At 42.9% G+C, this 14612-nt stretch overlaps 1 long non-coding RNA gene across 1 annotated transcript; it reads right to left on the bottom strand.

Annotated features, from left to right (window-relative positions):
- Positions 1-518: 518 nt before the first annotated feature.
- Positions 519-2272, bottom strand: LOC105738770. Its single transcript, XR_001114623.2, has 3 exons — positions 2010-2272; positions 1416-1532; positions 519-1149 (listed from the first exon to the last, which is right to left on the bottom strand). It is a non-coding gene; the product is annotated as an uncharacterized LOC105738770 (long non-coding RNA).
- Between the last annotated feature and the right edge of the window lie 12340 nt (positions 2273-14612).

Below are 14612 nucleotides of genomic sequence, written 5' to 3'. Positions count from 1 at the left end.
TTGGACTGCACTGGAATTTGGTTAGTGGTAATTTGAAACATCCAATAATATTTGCCTTGCCTAGTGATAAGCAGATACTTGGCAAAGAGGATGGAGTACAAGCCTTGCTTTATCTCAGAACACAGACATGAAGGACTGTAGGAAAGAATGCTCTAGAAGGAGGTCCCCTCCCTGGGGCAAGCCCTGTGTTGGGAATGGAATGCAGACTTCAGGTCGGAGAAGGCAAGTGGAGAAGGCCACTGTCCAGGTCTGTAGGTGGGACAGACACAGAGGGCTGGCTGTTTCCCTTGATGGTTCTCACCAGTAGCCAAAATCAGGGATCTAAAACAGAGTCTTTTAACAGGGCTGCTTTATGGAAGAGAGGGGCTAGAGTCAAAAACCAAAACTGCTCCAAAGTAGTCCAAAGAAGCTAATATGGAAACAGCCATTTTTCATAGACTTATTCATTTAGATTAGGATGGTATGAATTGAAGAATCTTTTTTTTTGTTTTGTTTTTTATTTTTTTGATATTGGTCAGAGACTTAGTGTAAGAAAATTGGGAATATTAAAAATATTAAAACAACATTGTGACTGGCCTATGATTTATATTACTAATAGTAAACTGCCATTGCTGAACATGCTTATAAAACATTTTAAAGAAGCTTTGTGGAACTTAGGCTACAAGACTACAACCTGTATCACTTAAGGAAGTTATTATGCTCATAACATTGCCAACTGATGGAATGTGCCTCTGCTGACTTGTTCCCAGGCCAGCCTACACCACAGGCTGCAGTCAAGTCTTCTCTGCATGTCTTCATCAGCTCCCACCCTCTGTTTATTAAGGCCACAGTAGAGCCAGCCTGGAGGAACAGGGCTAGGAAGGAGGGCGTGGATCCAGGAACCCAGTACAAATCACATGCAATTCCTCACTCTCTCTAATTTTTATTCTCCAGTGAAGGTCAATGTAGGAGAGAAAGATAAATGCAAGGAGGGTACCTTGGGGAGTTAAGGGAAAGTAATGGTGCTGATTGCTCTGGGAGTTGTCTTCTCACATCTGTGCTAGCAGGGCAATTTTCTTCTTGCAACACCACATTCCCCTCTACCTTAACAGTGGATATTTGAACAGTTTATTTTGCCATTTAAAAAGATGCAGAATACTCCTCTCAATCCTTCAATCATACAGATTACAGGAAAAAAGAAAGAGATTAACACAAGTAGAAATGAGCCTCGGTTTTGCCTCTGACTAGCTGTGTCACTGTAGAGGAATCACCTCTTTTTCCAAGCCCCTCTAATCCCTAGGCAGCACCCTAGGCTGTTGAGGCTACACGCCAGCTGGTGCAGCTCCACAGTATCATTCCTATTTGACAGATAAGAGGACCCCAGGTATGTAATAAATGGTCATGAGAGGTTCTGCTGACTGTGGACACTAACATACTTGCAGCTTCATTGAATGCTCTAGAAGGAGGTCCCCTCCCTGGGGCAAGCCCTGCCCTGGGAATGGAATTCAGACTGCAGGTCGGAGGAGGCAAGTGGAAAAGGCTGCTGTCCAGGCCTGCGGGTAAAACAGAGAAATGCCTGGCTGCATCTTCCCTTTCTCTATTTTCTTTCCTCCAGTGTATACAAAGTGCTGATGTAAAATTTTCTGGTCTCCATCAACAATCATCTTCAAATAGCAAAGTGGAGAAGGCAGCAAGAAGGGCAATAAACCCAGGGAAAGAAAAGAAAGAAGTCAGCAGCCATGGAGGGAGGCTCAAGTGAGTGGCAGGGGTGATGAGAAACCTAGCCTCCAGGTAGAGAGCACAGTGTGAAACTGTGCAGGGGAAGACAGTTTTCTAAACTGAAGGACACAGCATATCTGTTTTGATGATGTTAGTATTAGCCTATCCCTGGAGATGAGAGTCTCAACTTAGGCCTCTTACAGAAAGCCTGGTAACTGGTGGTTCTTTGGGAAACCCAGATGTCATGAAAGTTGTCTTCAAACTGAGAGTTAATCGTAGTCCCAAATTTGATGTCCCTTCCTAATCCTCACCACGTGGGTTAGTTTGAGATCTTTTCAGAAGGTAAAATCTTGCAAAAAAAAAAGTACTGGAATTGGACAGATGTCCTGGGTTCAAGACTTAACTCTTAACCACGTACAAATCACTTATATGCCAATTCAGTTTTCTCATTTGTGAAATGGGAAGGTTAACACTGCCCTGCCTGCCTCCCTGGGTGGCTATGGGCTGAGGCTCCAGTGAATGAAGGTGAAGCTTGTGCCAATGGAACCAGGGTTGGCATTTTTCTGTGTATCATCTGTAATGCTCTGCTCAGGGCAGGTGTGCTCACAGGTTAAGTAACAAGCAGAATGATGCAACAAAGGCAGTACTACTCTCTCTATGTCTGTCACTAAGAGGCTAGGTTGCAAAACATGGATCTCATTTCAATATCTGCTTCTTTAGGCTTCAAGAAACAAGATCTAAAGCTTCCTTTCCCAGTATTATCCCGGGCACCTCCTGGGTCTGAGCTCACCCTACCTGCACACACAGCCCTTCGGAAGAATCTTGGAGAGCCACTGCCAAAGTCATTACTGCTATCCTCATTCTGCCCCATATCGTGAATATAGCAATCAAAGGGGCACCTCATGCATGATGGGGAATTTTCCCAGCATCCAACTCTTAGGAGTACGTGCACCAGAAAGGGGGCTGACCAAGGTCGAGTGCTTATTAGTTTAATAATTGGAACACCCGTGGTACTTCCTGCCAAGTGTCCAAAGACATGACAATAAAGTTTTTCCATTTGGCACTGGTGGCTTGGGGGTGAACCCTGCTGGTGCACACAGGCCTGGAGGTCACCCTGACCCCTGCTCCTGGAGCCATCACCTCCTTGTCCATGATCATCAGACTTGCATTTCCATGTGAATGAGCCAAGGGAAGAAGTGTTTCTGAGTTTTATGGGCCTTTTATTCTCTTCTTTTCTTTAAAAATTGGACCAGGAACTCCAGCCCTTTCAGCCTTCTTCCTCTCCCTGGAGTCCCACTGGTGCACATTACTGCTAATGGGGCTTTGCACCATGCCAACCCAAAAGGAAGAACAGGTCCGCGGTGCATCTGTGGCCTAATGAGGAGCCTTGAATGGAAATGAGAGTCAAACATGCATTGAAAATATTCAGTTCTCAGTTGGTCATCCCTCCCCCGCCCCTCGCCATCTCAAGGTCCCTGAGCCCTGTGCCAGCAGAAGGTGACCTGCCAAACTGATATCCCGTGAAGCTTGGGGAAGGGCCCTCAAACGGGACCCAGAAGCACACTCTGAACTTGTTTTCTCTGTGCTCAGCACTGCCAAGGCAAGGGCTGAAGCAAAGAGGCAAGCGGGAATAGGAGCAGGGTTTGCTGGACTGAGCAGAAAGGAAAATCGGGGGAATAGGGAGCTGGGAGTCAGATGCCGGGTGGCGGCCTGAAAACCCATTGTTAGGAAGTTCACTCTGAGCAGTGAGTAGGAACTTTTATCTTGGTAACTTGAATGGAGAAAGAACAGGGAGGCAGGTGGCAGAGAAAACATGGGCCCCTAAGTCAAGAGATGCAGTCCCAGGCCTGGCCCTGGGGCACGTAAGCTGCAGCAAAACTATGACAATTTGGATAACTTGTTTCTTTGTTGCTGTTGTTTTGAGCCGTGGCTCCCCAGTGTGTAAAATAGGAGTGGTAAGCCATGCTTTACCTGCTTCCCAAGCACATTGTGAGGACTTCCTGAGACACTGTCTGTGGAAGGGCTTTGCTGGAGGTGGTAAGGCTGGCTAAGCAGCCAGCAAATGGGCAAGGTGGGCATGAGAGTGGGGGACCCCCAAACCTGCGAGGGTTCAGCTAATAAAACTCAGCACTCCATATTACAAGGCAGTTGTTCAGATCAAAGTGAATGGAGTAGCTCCAAAGTAGCCAAGTGATGTCAACGCCATTAAACAGCACGCTAACGAGGGTGCGTCACCGGCATGATGGCCAGCAAAGGTTGGAGCATGGCAGTGCTCACCTAGAACAACCCAGGGCAAGTGGAGATAAGATAGTCTTGGTGGAGATGGGCCATCATGGCTTGATTCCCTTTGGATCACACAACTAGCTTACGACTTCAGTTCATCAGAACCTCTTCCGACCATGTACTGACTTGTATGGAGAGTCCATACCAGGGACAAATGTGTAGCTCAGGGGACTTTACAGTTTTCTGCAAGGCTGGTAAATATTTTAATGCTTTATATATCAGTCTCCGATGACTTGACTCATATAACTTATTTCCCTCTGTGTCCAATTTGGGGCACCGACATTATTGAGTTTTTAGACCTGGAAGGCTGAGGGGGAGTAAATCTTGATATGGTGAGAGTCCCAGGGATCTGCTAACTGTGGGACTTTTTCTGGGCTTCCAATTGACATCCCCTGGACTATAGTTACTATTCCCCTCTAAATGACAACAGCTTTGATAGTCTATACAGCTGGTGTCTGGACCAAGGTTAGAGCTAGAGGAATAAAAAGGAGAGATTTTGAAAAGGCTTTGTCAATAACACAGACTTGAGTGGGAATAAAGCAAAAGAAGTCAGACACCCACGGCTAGGTGCAGTGGCTCATACCTGTAATCCCAGCACTTTGGGAGGCCAAGGCAGGCAGTTCATTTGAGGTAAGGAGTTTGAGACCAGCCTGGCCAACATGGCAAAACCCTGTCTCAACTAAAAATACAAAAATAAGCTGGGTATATTGGTGCACACTTGTAATCCCAGCTCCTTAGGAGGCTGAGACATGAGAATCGCTTGAACCTGGGAGGCAGAGGTTGCGGTGAGCTGAGAATGTGTCACTGCACTCTAGCCTGGGTGACAGAGCTAGACTCTGTCTCAAAAAAAAAATAAATAGGGAAGCCGAGGTGGGCAGATCACAAGGTCAGGAGATCAAGACTATCTTGACTAACATGGTGAAACCCTGTCTCTACTAAAAATACAAAAAAATTAGCCAGGCATGGTGGCAGGCACCTATAGTCTCAACTACTTGGGAGGCTGAAGCAGGAGAATGGCATGAACCCGGGGGTCGGAGCTTGCAGTGAACCTAGATCATGCCACTGCACTCCAGCCTGGATGACAGAACAAGATTCAGTCTCAAAAAAAAAAAAAAAAAAAAGTAAATTAAAAAAAAAATAAATAAAAAAGCACTTTGGGAGGCCAAGGGGGGCGGATCATGAGGTCAGGAGATTGAGACCATCCTGGCAAACATGGTGAAACCCCGTTTCTACTAAAAATACACAAATTAGCCAGGTGTGGTGGCATGCGTCTGTAGCTACTCAGGATGCTGAGGCAGGACAATTGCTTGAACCTGGGAGGCGAAGGTTGCAGTGAGCCAAGATCATGCCATTGCTCTCCAACTTGGTGACAGAGAGAGACTCTGTCTTAAAAAAAAAAAAAAAGAAAAAAAAATCAGGCTTCCCTAAGATCTCCGAGTTTTAGATCTAGTGAATTGGGATGTGGTAGGGAGGAGAGTGTGCCTATTGACAATCATGCAAGGGGTATAAGAAGGTTGATGAGTACCACGTGCATGGTGCTTTCCCTCCCTCCTGTCTTCAAGTATTTGTCACTAATAATTATGGGCATTATTTCCTTCTGAGAAGGACCAAAACCTTAGAATCCTTTTCAACCCAAAACATTCCAGGAACCACTCCAATAGGTCAAAGCTACTTTATGAGACGAAATCATGAGATGACCTCTTGAAGCTGATATTTATTTCTTAATTATATAAAGGAGTTACTAAATATTCATTGGTTGCTGATAACCTCAGACAAGTTCACTTAGATAATCCTTGACTACAAGAAGAAAAAAAGAGAAGTCGATCAGTTGACCTTCTCTGGTATCTAATCTCCATAACAGCCACAATAAAATACAGTAACGACAATCCCCACATATGCCATGGGACCATATTTTCTGACTCATTAGGGGAGGAAAAGAGAAAATTTTACTTTTCAATGTAAGCAGAAGCTAGGGATAAGCTCAAAATATGTAGGAATCCTTGTCCATTTGAGACCCAGCTGTCTTCCTAAGTTTAAAACTCAGAAAGTTATCATATGCCTCTTTTGGGTAAAGATAATTCCTCCCACTATACCATCTCCATACACTGGTTTCTACTATCATCCAACCCATCTAAACTAGACAGGAAGCTCTGAGTGTCTGCCATAGACCTCTGCAAGGAAAGAGACCCCAAGCATTTCTTTCTGCCTGAATAATTATGGTTCAGTTCATCTGCGATGAGAGATATCAGCCCTGCCACAGCTAATTACTATAGGAATTGGCCTTCAGTCAAAGGCAATCAAGTATGGATTAACTATGATGCAGAGCACTACTCAACGTGCTGTGTTGGGGAAAAACTCTATCCAGTGGTGGTCCTTCACACTGGATAGCAACAATGCCGTCACATCCTCTCTTGGGAAATGTAAAAGGTACTACAGAAAAGGAGGGTCGCAGAAGTCTCTGCAGTAACCTGAATCACGTCAAAGTATTTTATTGCTCCCCAGTCCAGTCTAGGCCTGATGTGCATTCCATTTTGAAACCCTTGGACCAGAATGTGGAACACAGAATGGCTGCAAAACTGCTGAGCACTTGACCCATTCCCTTACTTCCCTGCAAATTCCAACAATAAAGCTCCAACACTTAGCATAAGCTGGGTGTGTTTCTTTTTTTCTTTTCTTTTTTTTTTGAGACAGTTTTGCTCTTGTTGCCCAGGCTGGAGTGCAAAGGCACAATCTCGGCTAACAGCAAACTCTGCCTCCTGGGTTCAAGCGATTCTTCTGCCTCAGCCTCCCAAGTAGCTGGGATTACAAGCATGCACTACCAAACCCGGCTAACTTTTAGTATTTAGTAGAGGCGGGGTTTTGCCATGTTGGTCAGGCTGGTCTCAAACTCCTGACCTCAGGTGATCCACCGCCCTCAGCCTCCCTAAGTGCTGGTATTAGAGGTATGAGCCACTGCCCCCGACCGTGTCTCTTTCTTGTAGCCTGAAATAGCAAGAGCCTGACTAAAATGCTATATGTTGAAAACTTCAGAGCATTTAAAGATTTCAAAAATATTTGACATGTCATTTGAAGACTATAAAGTATTATGATAACTCCACCCTGAAAAATTCTTCCAAAAATTTAAACCTCATCTAAAGCAATTAGACATTTGGAAAATCAAGTAAATCATGAGAAACATACAAATATCAATATATAGACATCTAGAAACACAATATTCGTAAGTAAAACTATTTGTTGTTTCATCAATTGGAGGAATGAGCAAAGGCTACCTTAGGGAAACACAGGCACGTGGCATGGGCCCAATATTTCCTTTGAAATGTATGCCATGCCTGTAACTCCCTTTCTACTTGTACTAGGATGCCCAATTCAGACCCTTGGTGATTTATAGATGTGTCTTGCAATACAGATGTAATGACTGGTTCCCATGATTCTGGTCTATGTGTCCTTCAATTTGTCCTGCATGCCAGAACAACTACATTAATGCCACTTCTTTGCTTAAAATGTCTCTGTGGCTCCTGTTTATGATCCTCTCTCTGGGTTGCCAGGAACTATATCATCCAGCCTTATTCCTTTGTACTCCACACCTAATTCCATCCCAGCTTAGCCATCTCATCATGAAAATGCTCTGCTCATTCCCATGGCTCTGCCCTCACTCCTCGTATTTCTTTCTCTTGGCATAAGGACCCCCTTCATCAGCTCTATCCTATTCTATCTAAAGCCTGGCTTATGTCCCACCTCCCACCTGAAGCCTTCCCTGATTTATAGAGAAAAAGGTAGATTAGTTGTTGTCAGAGGCTGAGGGGTAAGGCAGGTGATATGGTTTGGCTGTGTCCCCACCCAAATCTCATCTGGAATTGTAGTTCACATAATCCCTATGTGTTGTGGGAGGGGTCCAGTGGAGATAATTGAATCACGGGGGCAGTCTCCCTCATCCTGTTCTCATGATAATGAGTTAGTTCTCATGAGATCTGATGGTTTTATAAGGGGCTTCCCCCTTCTCTGGGCACTCATTCTCCTTCCTGCCACTATGTGAAGAAGGACATGTTAGCTTTTGCTTCCACCATGATTGTGAGTCTCCTGAGGCCTCCCCAGCCCTGTGGAACTGTGAGTTAATTAAACCTCTTTCCTTTATAAATTACCCAGTCTTGGGTATGTCCTTATAGCCATGGGAGAACAGACTAATACAGTGGGGAAATGGCTATGACTGCTAATGGGTATGGGGTTTCTTTTTTGGGGAGATGAAAATGTTCTGGGATTTGACAGTGGTGATGGATGCATGATTTTTATCAATATAGTAAAAGCCATGAAGCCTTCCCATCTCCCACATGAAGCCCTCCCTTGTCACCCGCATCCCTCACTCACCCACACCCCTCTAGGAACTTCACAGAGCTTATTATTTTAGCTCACAAATCAACCCGGCCTTGTAGAGTTACTGCTTCTCTGTATGGGCCAGCTTTAGTTGCTGAGCTAGATAATATACACCTTGATTTTAAGTATGAGAAAACTGTTTTCTTGTTGACATTGAATAAATATCCTACATTTTACCCACAATCCCTAGAGGCAGCTTCAGAAAGCAAGATTTATTAGGAATCTCGTTTTGCCAACAGGGAAATGAAAAACATGTATATTGCGATCTCCTATAGTCAGTGTTCAGCGTGAAAAACAAAAACTGGTGAGCAGGTAGTTCTTACCACCAGAGGGCTGTTAATACTGTTGCTATTAACTACAAATAGGATTTGTAATAAAAGCCCACATGAGACATAGTGCCATTAGGAAACAAGAATTCCCAGAGGCCACACATTAGGAATCAGGCTGTGTGCTATAAAAAACACTGAACTGGAGTCAGGTAGTCTGGGATCTCCTGGACCTGCAACTCAATCGCTGTATGACTTTGGTCAAGTCCCTTAATTTCTCTAAACCCTACTTCCCAGTTTGGAAACAGAGCACATCAGACTAATGACCTCTGAGGTTTATTCTAGCATTAAAATTCTGGTGACTGTTGCTATGCCTGGGATAATTTCTCACTAAGTTAGAAGGAAACATTGGGATATCTTACAAAATGACTTGGCCTATTATCTATTTCAGAATGCTGCTGACCTTCTGTTCTCCGTTATTGGTATCCTATCTGGCTAAAGAAGCTGCTTCCTTGGTAACCCAGGGGGAGACCCAACTTTAGCCCCACCGTTGGCCTTGGGGCCAAACTACTGCCTAGCCTCTGAGAAACTTGCCAGTTGGCTTTTAAGATTTTCTTACACATATGCTTATTTATTTTCAGTTGGTTAACCTTGAAGTTGAGGCCAATTTTGTTTTGTGACTTTTGTTCTTAGCTGTCTGTTGAACAGTTTAAGTCTCTTGGAGACTTTTATTTAGCTGAACCTGGATTGTTCTGTTCTGGGAACTGCACCCCCCTGACTCCCCACCGTGGTGCCCTGGATAATTTAGGCTGCAACCTCTCCTCCTTCCTCTAGTGACATTGCAGAGCACCTCTGTGAACTATGATGCACACACCTTGTTTTATGAGATTTCAATTCCACAAGGAGAATAACAGAGAACGGAGTAGCTGAATGACTGGACTTGAATTCATTGCAGATGTTGTGACATTCAGGACATTTTTTCTTCTTTTTTGTTAGCAGCCCCCAAAGCTATCTAACCACAGGAGCTTGAATGACACACCTACCTCTCAAGATTATAGAGTCTGCCTCAAAAGCCACCACTATGCCAGCTTCCCATGTGGGTCTATAGACCCCTTGGGAGATCTACATGATAGTGCCTGAACGGGGACTGAGCATTAGAATGCATCTTAATTTCAAGCACATCAGCTCCACTGCCAATATGGATTCAGTGATCCAAAATGTTTAAATCCAAGTCTGGGGTGCAAGTTGATGCTCTTAAGTGGCTGTTGTGGACCTGGGGTTCCTGTGACAGTAAACTTGGACTTGAGAAAGGACCCAAAGAGTGCCTCGGCCTCAAGAAGACACTACCAAGGAATGAATGGCGCTCGCTGAACTCCTGTGACATAATAAGATATCTTCACCATTGAATAAGGGATCGTCCTTGAAAATATTATGCTAATTGAAAGAAACCAAATGTAAAAGGTCACATATTATATTATTTCATTTATATGAAATGTCCAGAATAGGCAAATCTATAGAGACAGAAAGTAGATTCATTCTTATCAGAGGCTGAGGGGTAAGGTGGGGAAATGGCTTTGACTGCTAGTGGGTATAAGGTTTCTTTTGTGGGGAGATGAAAATGTTCTAGAATTTGAGATTGGTGATGGATGCACGATTTTATCAATGTTCTAAAAGCCATTGACTTGCACACTTTAAATTAGTAAACGGTATGGTACATAAATTACAACTCAATAAAGCTGTTTTAAAAAAATAAGGCATTCTCTCTACTAAAATAAAACAAAAGAAATAAGTAAAACCAGACTTTCACAGCCAACAAGTCTGTCATCAGATAATGCTGATTAATAGTAAAACTGTAATACACTCTCCCTCTGAAGTTGGAGTGGGCTCTGCTGAAAATAGAAATCTCAGGCATATGAAGAGGTTGGTGTCAGTCAGTTCTTCGTGGAATACATTTAATGAGAATCTTTTGCTTCTTTCTCTAAAGAAAGTAGAACTGAAAGAGGAGGGTGTCAGTTTCTTAGCAGCTTGCAAAGCCCAAATCAATATAAAAAGAGCTTCCACTTCTCAAGTATCTTCTAGGTATTCAGTGAATACCCGGGGTTAAGGCTAGTTACATGCATACTTGCTAATCCTCACCACAACAATGCAAGGTAGATATTCCTATCTCTGTTTTACTTAGGAGAGAAATTATGTTTCTAAAGTTGCAGAGCAAGTAAATAGCAGAACCAAGAACAGACCCAGATCAGTCTAACTCCAAGGCCTTTGTCCTCAGTATCTCTCAACCCTCAATTAGAAGAGTTATCACGGCCCTGGCTGAACCTGCCTAGGTTATTTAACAATTTTTTAGCATTTTGAAGCCATTCCATTCAGTTACAGCAGCAGTTACTGTTCAGAAATTTACATTCCAAAAACTGAAATCAACAAGGCAATGCTGCTTGTCTCAGCATTGTAGTTTTGATGATTCTTAGAGATGTGTTACGTTATTTAAGACATCTTTAGTGGCTCTCACTGCCAAAGACTATGGATCTCATCATTGCCTGTGCCCGCAAGGACCCTCTGTTCCCTCTGACCTCAGGCCTCTTCCCATCCAACAAGCCTCTCTGCACTTCTATGTTCCCCTACTGGAACAAGTCAGAACTGGATCTGCTGACACCACATATAGGCATGGAATCTGAGATTGCTCTATTGGGATTATCATTCTAGACACTTCTCTCTGCCATGGCAGGCTTTTCTTCCATGCCAGATTGACATGATGCTATACTGAATGAGGACAACTCTGAGAGACCCACAGTCTTCCCAAGCTAGACCCAGGGAAGCAGTTTGGGGGTTCCTCAAATATATTTGGCTGTTGCCATGGACCCAAGGGGATTTAACCTCAAGGGCAAAATAAGAACTCTCATCTCGGAATCCCTGCCACTCTCTCTGTGCCCTACTCTTTGTGACTGGAAGAAGTTTTCTCTTCCCTTAGGGATGGGAATGCCAAGTGATATCCTGCTTCTCTCAATACCATGCCTCAGAGTAGAACCCTTTGCTCAGACCCCTCAGGTCTCCTCTGGATATATAAAGGGAATCTTTGGAAACATAGAAAACCCTTTCTCTCTCAATAAATCCTGGCTTTCAAGGTGAATTCCTCTTCATGGACCCAAAGAGTCTAATTTCAAATGGAAAGCTCAGGAATGATCTCTTGTTCTGGACCAGTTCTACCCAGGCTCTGATCTCTGTGTGTGAACTGTTTGTTACTGTCTGCAACAATGAAGTATAGGAATTGAGAATATTTGGAAACTTTTATAGAAATTTGGCAGAGCAATTTTATGTTGTTGAATTTAATTAAAATATTGTACCTCTTATGTCTATGTCTGTTAATTTTTCTAGTAATTTATACTTTGATTACATCTTTTAAAATGACAGATTGGAATTTTTTTTTTTTAATGACCCTTTACCACAGATAGTTTGAGAAGTGCTGTTCTAGGCTGTATCTGAACTTCCCCTTAAGGAAATGCCAGTGTCACAATGGGTGGAGAAGCCATAGGAAAACAAGAAACTGTTTTCTACACCAAAAATACAGTAACTTACTATCTCAAAAATAGGTCTGCATTATGCAGCCGTTACATTAATTCTCTTGAAAAATAAAAATGTACCTCCTATTCTAAGGGGAAAAAAATAGAAAACTAAGTTGCATATAATCAACTGGTTATTTCCATTAGACGTAATTGCCTGCTGACCTATCTCAGTTGGGTTAGGACTAAATTCAAATGGATTTAAGGGCTGGGTACAGTGGCTCATGCCTGTAATCCCAGCACTTTGGAAGGCCAAGGTGAGTGGATCACCTGAGGTCAGGAGTTGGAGTCCAGCCTGGCCAACATGGTGAAACTCCATCTCTACCAAAACTACAAAAATTAGCCAGGCGTGGTGGTATGCACCTGTAATCCCAGCTACTCGGGAGGCTGAGGCAGGAGAATTGCTTGAATCCAGGAGGTAGAGGTTGCAGTGAGCCAAGATCATGCCATTACACTCCAGGCTGGGTGACAGAGCAAAACTCTGTCTCAAAAAACAAACAAACAAACAAACAAAAAACAAATGGATGTAAGACTTCTGGAGAATAGTGCAGTGTAAAGCATCAAACCAATGCCTGCAGTTCCCTCATTAAGTATATTAGCTAAGGTACAGACCCAATCGTAGCAAAATACGTCTCCAAAGTGCCATGTCATAAACAAGATAAAGTTAATTTCTTTTTCATATATTGGTCCAGAATTTGGTAATCAAGGATCAGCGGATGGCTCTGCTACCTCCAACAGGTGGCCCCCCTCACTGGGTCCAAAGGAATTGATCCAGTTCCCACTATCTCCCAGTCAGGGAAAGGGAAAAAGTACTAGGGAGGTGCATACCCAAATAATGCCTTTAACGACAAGCCAAGTGTTCTGTAGTTAGATGGCCAATTTCCCAGTGGAAATTCTATTCCTATTATTGGTGGGGAAAATAATAATAATAATCTTTTAGGGGTCTGAGCATAGGGTTCTACTCTAAGGCACGGTGTTGAGAGGATATGACTTGGCATTCCCATCCCTAAGGAAGGAGAAAATTTCTTCCAGTCATGAAGAGTAGGGCACAGAGAAGGTGGCATGGATTCTGATAGGAGAGTCCTTGTTTTGTCCTTGAGGTTGAATTCCCTCGGCTTCATGGAAATAAGTAGGCTGTCACACTATGGAATCTTACTAAGCTGAACATTTTTACAAACCTTGAGCTTTTCTGAACTTTTCAATACCTAGTCACTTACAATTTTACAGTTAGAAACCTAAATAATTATCATTTTTTAGATCTTTCCAAGTTATCCAAAAATTTCTATTGCACTTATCATTCTCTAATTTTTCTTGAAAAATTTGCACCAGATATTTTGATAGTATTGTGATTATGAGATAAACAGCAAGACGGATTTTTTAAAAAGAAAAAATCTGTAATTTATCAAAACTAATTCAAGAATACATATAAAACCCGAACAATTTTTAACTAAAAAATTTTAAATATATCATTTAAAATATCTGGCCAGACTCAGTGGGATTACACCTGTAATCCCAGTGCTTTGGGAGGCTGAGGCAGGAGGATTGCCTGTGGCCAGGAGTTCAAGACCAGCCTGGGCAACATAGTGAGAATCTGTCCTTTATTTAAATATATATATTCCTACAAAGAAAACTCTAGTCCCAGATTGCTTCATGGGAAAGTTCTATCAAATATTCAAGAAATAGATAATGCCAATCTTATGTGAACTATCCCAGAGCATAGGGCATAGATAGGTAACGTAGGGACATGCATCCCAGGCAGAAAGAGTACGTGCAGGGGCACAAAGGCAGAGAACACAATGAATTGGGGAAACAAGTTGTTCAGTATAGCTGGAGCTCAAAGGACTTTTTGGAGAGAATCTGAATAAAGCAAAATATCAACATCAACTGAAAACTTCTTGCTAATAATATCCTAGAAACGAAGAAGTCCTGACTGTCTCTACAAGTGCCCTTAAATGGTGTCTTAATCACAAGTCTTTTAAAGGACTCCTATAAGTCTGCACCTGGGATGGCAGATATGCTGAACACAAGCTGCCTTGCCCCACATCTGGGCCCATAATATTTGTGATAATAACAACTTGTATTTATTGAGCACTCTACTAGATACAGTGCTCAGCACTTGACATGAATTATCTCAACAATCCTTACAATAACCCTGTGAAGCAGGTGCTATAATCTATTTGCATTTTACAGATAATAAACAAGCCTGAAAGTGGTTAGGTAACTTGCTTAAAGACTTGGCTAATAAGTGGCAGAGATAGGGCTGGAACTTGAATCCTTCTAGCTATAATAGTCATGCTCTTGGCTACTATGCTAGCCTGCCCGGGCCAGATATCACTAATTGATCATTGCATTCTCTTCTTTCTTTTTTCTTTTTCTTTTTTTTCTTTTTTTTGAGACGGAGTCTCATTCTGTCACCCAGGCTGGAGTGCAGAGGCACAAT

This window comes from Nomascus leucogenys, chromosome 9 (genome assembly GCF_006542625.1).
Source record: "Nomascus leucogenys isolate Asia chromosome 9, Asia_NLE_v1, whole genome shotgun sequence".
In the NCBI taxonomy this organism is placed as follows: Eukaryota; Metazoa; Chordata; class Mammalia; order Primates; family Hylobatidae; genus Nomascus; species Nomascus leucogenys.
This window is presented reverse-complemented; position numbering and strand designations above follow the sequence as displayed.